This window comes from Budorcas taxicolor, chromosome 3 (genome assembly GCF_023091745.1).
Source record: "Budorcas taxicolor isolate Tak-1 chromosome 3, Takin1.1, whole genome shotgun sequence".
In the NCBI taxonomy this organism is placed as follows: domain Eukaryota; kingdom Metazoa; phylum Chordata; class Mammalia; order Artiodactyla; family Bovidae; genus Budorcas; species Budorcas taxicolor.
In genome coordinates, this window is record NC_068912.1 from 86,995,504 (window position 1) to 87,003,809 (window position 8,306).

At 45.5% G+C, this 8,306-nt stretch overlaps 1 non-coding gene across 1 annotated transcript; it reads left to right on the top strand.

Moving 5' to 3' along the window:
- The first annotated feature begins 7,893 nt into the window (after positions 1-7,893).
- LOC128045834 (U6 spliceosomal RNA) lies at positions 7,894-7,998 on the top strand. The gene has a single exon (XR_008199169.1). It is a non-coding gene; the product is annotated as a U6 spliceosomal RNA (small nuclear RNA).
- Positions 7,999-8,306: the final 308 nt, after the last annotated feature.

An 8,306-nucleotide genomic window follows, 5' to 3' on the forward strand; every position in this document is an offset into this window, starting at 1 on the left:
TAAAGTGAAAGTGCTAGTCAGTCAGTCATGTCTGATTTTTTTGTGACTCCATGGACTGTAGCCTGCCAGGTTCCTCTAACCATGGAATTCTCCAGGCAAGAATACTGGAATAGGTAGCCATTCCCTTCTTCAGGGGAACGTCCCAACCCAGGAATCAAACCCAGGTCTCTTGCGTTGCAGGCAGATGGTTGCCATCTGAACTGCCAGGGAAGCCCAGAATGTAATATAATGTTAAGAAATACTCATATCCCCATTTTACAGTTGGGGAAACTGAGATACAGGGAAATTAAGCTCTCCAGGGTCATACTGGTAATGAGTAAAGTAATAGGACTTCAGACCCATATCTGTCTGAATTCAGCATGTGGACCCTTTTATCACACCACCCTGCTTTTTTTTTTTCTCTCTTCTTCATTTCTGAGACCAGATTTCATCTCTCTATAGTATCTACTGTCTAAACTTCTGTACAAATGGAACCTGATATCATATCTCCAGGATTATGATTATCTACTATAATGTTAGAATTAAAATAGTCATAACTCCAAGCATGTTTTCTTATTCATTCACTTAATACATTTATATCGAATATTCATCTACTTTTCCCAGACACAAGGTCCCGAGGGTGGAGCAATGAAAAAGTCAGACATTTTCTTCTCATGGAGTTTTCAGTGTAGTCTGAGAGGAAAGAACGAAATTAAATATACAATTCTTGTGTAAGAATTACACAACAATCAGTTTATTGCAATGGCGGTAAATACTGTAATAATGATAGCTATCCCCTCAGGGATTATTCTGAGTACCATATATTCACACAGTTTTACTCGTTTATTTCTTACATGCCAGTGAGGGAAGTGAAGAAATCAGCAAAGGCTTCCTGAAGGAAGTGTCCGCTTATTCTAGAAACAGGAAGAGTTACTTCTGTTGAGGAGGGGAAGGAAGATCGGGAGTTTGAGTCTAGGGTGGTGAGGTCCATGTATTTACTAGCCACATGAAGCTTTAGAGTACTTTAAATGAGGCTAGGCTGAATTGAGGTGTGATATGAGTGTAAAATGCATTCTGGTTTTCAAATACAGTATAGGAAAAAATAAAGTAAAATATCTCATTACTTTTTGTATTGATTACATGTTGACAGATGCTATTTTGGCTATAATGGGTTAAATCAAATCTATTAGTAGAACTAATTTTGCCTATTTCTTTTTACTTTTGTTTTAATGTGGCCACCAGAAAATTTTAAATAATATGTGCAGCTGATATTACATTTTGATTGGACAGTGCTGCTGTAGAAGCCTGGGGTGTGTCAGGGAGCAGGGGCATCAGAAACTAGAGCCTGGAGGAGGCATGGAGAATGATGGGAAAAGAGAAAGAAGGATGCTGAGACAAATGTAAACAGCTCACCATCTGTCCTGCAGGTTAGAAAAAGTAATTACAACCTGTATTAACTATCTCAGATGGCTGGCCTAACTTACTGAAAATTGTCTCTCAGAACCAGCTCCAGCTGTGAGCCAGATTAACACTATTCTTAAACTTCGTATTGTAGATGGAGGAGGCAAGAATAGGACAAAAAAGTAAAGAAAAATGGAGGGACATTTTAGGATAAAAGTCAAGCCCTATGAATGGTCCCTCCACCCCAGCCCTGTAACATCTTCCTGCCGGCCCCTTACCTCTCTGTCCTCAATCTCCTACTCAGCTCTTTCCATACCCAGCCCCACCCAGTTACACTCATCTCTCCGTGGGGCCTCAGATATGCTAAGCATGCCCCTACCTCAGGACTTTTGCTCCAGCTGTTCCCCTTACCTGAAAATTCTCCTCTCTGCTATCACATGGTTGCCTACCTTAACTCTTGGTTCAAATGTCCCCCCTCCCAACAAGGCCTACCTTGACCATCTTGTTTAAAATTGTACTCAGTGGCACTCCCTTACCTTACTTGGTTTTTTCCCCCCATCGAATTTATAATTTATTTCTAGCATACTACTTTCCTAAATTTATTGTTAATCTGCCTACTAGAAAGTATTCTCCCTAAGACATTGACCCCAGTTTTTTTTTTGTTTATTGTATTTATTTATTTATTTTTACTTTACAATACTGTATTGGTTTTGCCGTACATTGACATGAATCCACCACGGGTGGTACATGAGTTCCCAATCCTGAACCCCCCTCCCACCATCCTCTCCATAGTTTTATTTCCCTCATTATCCCCAATACCCAGCTGGTATCTGGCATAGAGTAGCTGCTGGATGAACAGGTTTGGAGTAAGTGTCAGTGGCACTGATTAGTACACTACTAGGTGTTGAATAGGAATCCTCCATGCACTCTCCTCTCCTGAAGAAAAGGACTTTTTTCTCCCCTTCCTGGAGGAGGTGGACTTGATTAACACTGCTTTCCACTCAGCTTTTACTCCTCAGGGTTCTGCCTTGTTCTGGATCCCAGTTCTACCCCGGAAAGGGTAGAGAAATGGCTTCTGCTATCAGACAGCTTTGGGGGCTGGGAGCTGGGATTCCTGGTACCCTCCTGGCTTTGCCCAAGCGCAGATCCCCTCTTTCCCTGCCTGTTTCCTTAGCTGTCAGGAGTTCCGGACTCTGGGAGGCTGAACAAGGTACTTGGTGGATCAAGGAGGAAAAGGAGGGAGACAGTTGTCCCATACTGGGCAGTGGTTTTCAAGGCTGGGCCCGGGGACCAGATGTATCAACATCACCTGGGAACTTAATAGAAATGAATAGCCTATGGCTCCAACCTAAACCCACCAGTCAGAAACAGGAGGGTGGGGTGGAGCGGCAACGAGGGGTTTAACAATAATGAAATTATCGACTTAATTAAATAGTTCAATTAAATGAATGAACAAAGCCTCGCGGTGATTCTGACGCACTCAAGTGTGAGAAGCCTCTGGCTAGGGGAAGGGAAGGACTCAGAGCTTTGAAGGCAGGGGAGGGACTTTAAAAAGTCAGGCCAGAGCACAGGTCCCATGGGCAGGCTAGCTCAGGGTGGGTTCCCTGCGCCGGAGGCAGCGTGGGGTGGTCTGACCTGGGAAGTTAAAGGCCAGCGTTGTTCCCAGGTCCTCCACCCCCACCCCAGGAAAGTCCCGCGGCGTGGCCGTGACCTTCTGACGGTCACGGCCCTCTCCAGGCTGGGCTGTCTGGAGCCCTGGGCGCAGGCGCTGCGCTCGGGGTGCGCTCTCTTCACCGCTGCCAGGCCACCGCCCCTCCCGCGGGGGTCCCCCCTGCGAGTCCCTTGGGCTTCAGCCAGCAGAGTCCCTCCCTCTGCCCTGGCCGCCAGCCGCCTCAGGCCCCTCTGGCTGCCTTCTCTTTGTTGGAGCTCTGTCTCTATTTTTCTCTCTTCCTGCCAGATTTGTTCTCCTTGCCTCTATTTTTCATTCTCATACTTATTTTTTTTTAACAGATACTAAGCGCCCACGATGTGCCCTGGGTGGTCCTAGGCTCTGGGCAGTGAGCGCTGAAAACAAGCAAACCTGTGGGCCAGGAGCTTACTGGGTCTAATCGATCTCTCCCCACCTTCCTCTGCTCCTTCTGCACCCCAGCTCTTCCCTGCCTTCTCAGCACTGGCTGTTCTTCCCTCTACCTCTTCTGGTTGTATCTAAAGGAACTTTTCTTTGGGTCCATGGTAGGAAAAAAAGCCTACTTCTGTCTATTATAAAGCTGCAGTTAAAATGGCAATCTTACCTTCAAGGACACTAGTTTCAAATGTTAGCAGCTATGGACGCCTCAACCAAAATTAGTTTATTAGCTTAAGGCAGACAGTCGGACCCTATTGAGGTCATCTGCTGCTGCTACTGCTGCTAAGTCGCTTCAGTCATGCCCGACTCTGTGCGACCCCATAGACAGCAGCCCACCAGGCTCCGCCATCCCTGGGATTCTCCAGGCAAGAACACCGGAGTGGGTTGCCATATCCTTTTCCAATGCATGAAAGTGAAAAGTGAAAGTGGCGTCGCTCAGTCGTGTCCGACCTTTGTCCGACCTTTGTGCTAGACACTCGTTTATTCGAGAAAATGCATGCGCGCATCCAGTGAGGTACTGAAGACTTAGTCTTTGCTGGAGATTGTTCAGCATGAGCTCTGTCCAATAGGTGGTGTTCTTCTGAAAAAATTAAAACAATGATGCAGAGGGACCAAACAATGCCACATTTACCTCTTTCAAACTCTCTTCCAGGTGAATAAGACTATATAATAATTTGATAGATAGGAAAACTGAGGCTGAGAGACCATGCACCTTGTCCAAGTACCTACAACTGAAAAGCTGCACGACCAAGATTTAACCCCCTGTATGACTGACTCCCGAGTTGGTTCCCATTAACCTTCAAGGCCAGCTTGGAGGCAAGGGTACCACAAAGAAGATGGAGGTGAGGAAGGAGCCAGTGGAATGGCTCTGGAGAGGAAACTTTTGAATACTGAACTGAGGTTTGGGTGATGCTGTGTGTTATTAATGAAGTTTCATGATCTCTCTGGATCCTCCTTATAGGTAAAATGTAGAGCTTGGCTCTTTGGCTACAAAAGCCTCCTTCAGGTATAACATATAGGTTAGCACATAGGGTCTGGAGCCAGACTAGCTGGGCTGGAAATTTGCTTCCACTACTGACTTGCTGCGTGATCTTGGACAAGTCACTTAAGCTTTCTGGGCCTCAATTTTATCATCTGAAAGATTGCTATAATGGTTACTGCTTTGCTGGGCAGATGACAGGGTAAATGGTTTCTAAGGGTAGGAAGGGTATTTAGCACAAAGTAAGTACCCAGTGAATGTTACCTGGTTCTTTTGTTATCCCTTTAAATAGAGGCTTCTTCACCCAGGGCAGGAACCTGTCACCCTGCAGCCCAGGCCTATCTCATGCCTGGCTCCTGCCAGTCTAAGCCCTTTGTTTCGCAAAGAAATGAAAGTCATGATCTCTAGTCCTGATTGTGAAGAAACCAGGATATCCTAGGAGTCTTGGAACCCAGTGGATTTTCAGTCTGGCTCACCCACAAAGGAGATAGTTTAGAATAGAAGAGTTAGAAACTTTTCATCATTAAATGTATCTGCTTCCGCAAAGGTTTTATGCAAAGCTCAAAGCATGTTATCTTTCTTTCAGGTGGGCTAGACTAGAGTCCAAAGTCAGTGAAGACAGTTTTGCAAGCATGCCTGCTCAGTTTTATCTGACTGTGACCGCATCGCACCAGGCTCCTTTGTCCGTGGGAATTCCCAGGCGAGAATACTGGAGCGGGTTGTCATTTCCTTCTCCATGGGATCTTCCTGACCCAGGGATTGAACCTGCATCTCTTTCGTCTCCTGCATTTGCAGGCAGATTCTTTACCAGCTGACCCACTGGGGAAGCTCAGTATTACATGGTACCAAAGAGCAGGGCCTTTGTTTGGTGGTTGATTGATCATCCTAGTGGGAGGACCTTAACTGGTTTTGAGTTTTGATTTTCTTTATTTTAAAATGAGCTTGACAGCAGCATCTATCTCATGGCAAATTTGTAGAAATGAAATGAAAAATTGCTTACAAGCATTGAACACAGTGGCTAGCACACAGTAATCGTAGGATGGATATTGGCTATGATCACATTAATAGACCTCATGGATTTTGTACTTTGAATTTTAGTTTCCTCATCCAAAAAATGGGAACAAAAATATTATATACAGTCTGCCACATACTGTCTTCCTAAAGGTATAGAGAAGTGTGTTGAACATCATAAACCTTCACATAAATATGAGGAAACACTCCCTGGCATTTTTCCAGTGTGTAGCTTGTCTCCCGTTTCCCAGCTCCCAGCCCTGCCAAGCAGTCACACAGAGCCACTTGCCATCACCTGCACAGGTGTCTGCTGTTTCATGCCCCAGTGCCTGTGATCTTTGCACAACTCAGTTTCTCTGTCTGGTATGCCCTTCCCCTCATCCTTCAACTTACATACCTCTTGCAGGATGCCCAAGAAACCTGACTCATTCTCCAAGACCCAGCTCCCAAGGGTCTCCTCTCTCAAATCCTCTTAGATCCAAGCAGCCAGTCAGTCATCTTGTCCCTGCTTTGTAACCCACTGTAATGGTTCAGACTGCCATCACCTTGCATTACAACTATTGTTTAACCTTTCATTTAATGGCAACAACGATGAAGCACATAGGTTCTGGAACCTGAGTTCCTGACTCTCACACTTATTAGTTGTGTTACCTGGGTAAAGTATAACTTATCTTCTCTGTGCCTTAGTTTCCCTGTCTGCCAAGTAGGGATGATAATAATACCTCCCTCATATGGTTATTGTTGAGGCGAGTCACCTTAAACAGAATAGTGGCTGGTGCATAGTAAGTACTGTGTAAATTTCAACTTTCATTAGTGTTTCTGTCTTTCTTCTCTGAGGGCACAGACTGGGACTTTTCCTCAGTACCTACAATGAGCCCTGGCACACAGGAGGAGCTCAGCAAATGATTGTTGAATGAGTGGCTCAGAATCCCAAGGTCATGAATTCTTGTGTCTCCATTCAGTCATCTCTGCTCCCCACCAGATGCTGCCTGCCTCCAGTTTTCCTTAGAAGCGGGTCTTTGTAGCTTCTGCTCTCCATTTAGTACCGGTGCTGCCTTCGCCATCAGAGGTTTCCCCTCCACTTGCCCAGCTTCCTCCTTGGCTTTTCTGACTCTGTGTCATCTTCTCCCGCCAGAGCCCACAGCCCTTCTTCAGACCCCGCCTGCCAACACATTGTTCCCTCCATGCAGCCTCTGCTTCTGATCCTTCTGGAGTTTGTATTCTCTGCTGAATTAATTCAGAAGTTTTTAGCCAGAGCTTTCCAGGTCCTCCAGTATTTGGGTCCCCAACACCATGAATTTATCTTCTCAAGAAGGGTTTGCTTGGGTGCTTCTCTGAGCATGGTAAAGACCTCACCATCTTACCATCCAGTCATCTATCCACCTATCCATCTCCCCACTTATCCTCTCACCCAGAGCACCCATACATCTGTTCACCCACCTACCACTCATCACCTTTCTATCTGTTATTTATCCATCTTGACCTATCTTCTCACCTACCCACAGACCCGCCAACCAACTTACCATCCATCCATCCATCCTTCCTTCTATTCATCCATCTATTTATCCACCAGATCAATTAACAATTACTATATACCTGCCCCCTGCTCTCCAGTCACTATATGGAATACAGACTTGAACAAGAAGAGCTGGTTTCCTATCTCATGTAGTTAAAAGCGTACCTGGGGAAATTAGAAAATGGAACCACAATTTGTGGCCAAAGGTAGTTTGTGTCATATGGGTGCTATGGCAGGTTATTAGAGTCCATAGATGAGCTTCAGGGATCTGGAATTCTGTGGGTGACAAGGTGTGCATGGTGTCTGTTTATATACATGTGCATTTTCAGGGAAGAGGCTCCATGGCTCTCACGACGTTCTCAAAGAGGGTCCCTAGGAAGCACTAGAGGCTGCATAAGGAGAATCGTGAAGAAGAGCTAGCCCTAGTTCAGGGCCTTGAGGTGGAGGAAAAGTGGGACTAACATTTATTTTAGGCCCACTGTATTATGAACTGAATGTTTGTATCCTCTTAAATTCATAGGTTAAAGCCCTAACCCTAAGGTGAGTCATTAGGAGGTAGGGTCTTTGGGAGGAAATTAGGTTTAGATGAGATAATGAGGGTGGAGCCCCCATGATGGGATTGTTATTGTTGTGTTAGTCACTCAGTTATGTTCGACTCTTTTGAGACCCCATGGACTGCAGCCCGCCAGGCTCCTCTGTCCATGGAATTCTCTAAGCAAGAATACTAGAGTGAGTAACCATTCCCTTCTCCAGGGAATCTTTCTGACCCAGAGATCAAGCTCTGGTCTCTTGCACTGCAGGCAGATTCTTTACCGTTTGAGCCACCAGAAAAGCCACTGTGATGGGATTAGTGGTTAGTGACCTTATAAAAAAATGAGGATGTCCTTCCTTTGGCAGTAGTATACTAAAATTGCAAGGATACAGAGAGGATTAGCGTGGCCCCTGCGCAAGGCTGACACATAAATTCATGAAGCGTTCCATATTTTTCTGTGACAATCTAAAGGGATGGGATGGTGGGGGGTGGGAGGGAGGTTCAAGAGGGAGGAGACATACGTATAGTTATGGCTGATTCACGTTGTATGGCAGAAGCCAGCACAACATTGTAAAGCAATTATCTTCCAATTAATAAATTTAAGGAAAAAAAGGAGAGGAGACATCAAAACTTCCTCCCTCTGCCATGAGAGGATACAGCAGGAAGACAGCCATCTACAAGCAAGGAAGAGGGTCCTCACCAGACCTGACCATGTAGACAGACATCCCGATGTCAGACTTCCAAGCCTCCAGCACCCTGAGAA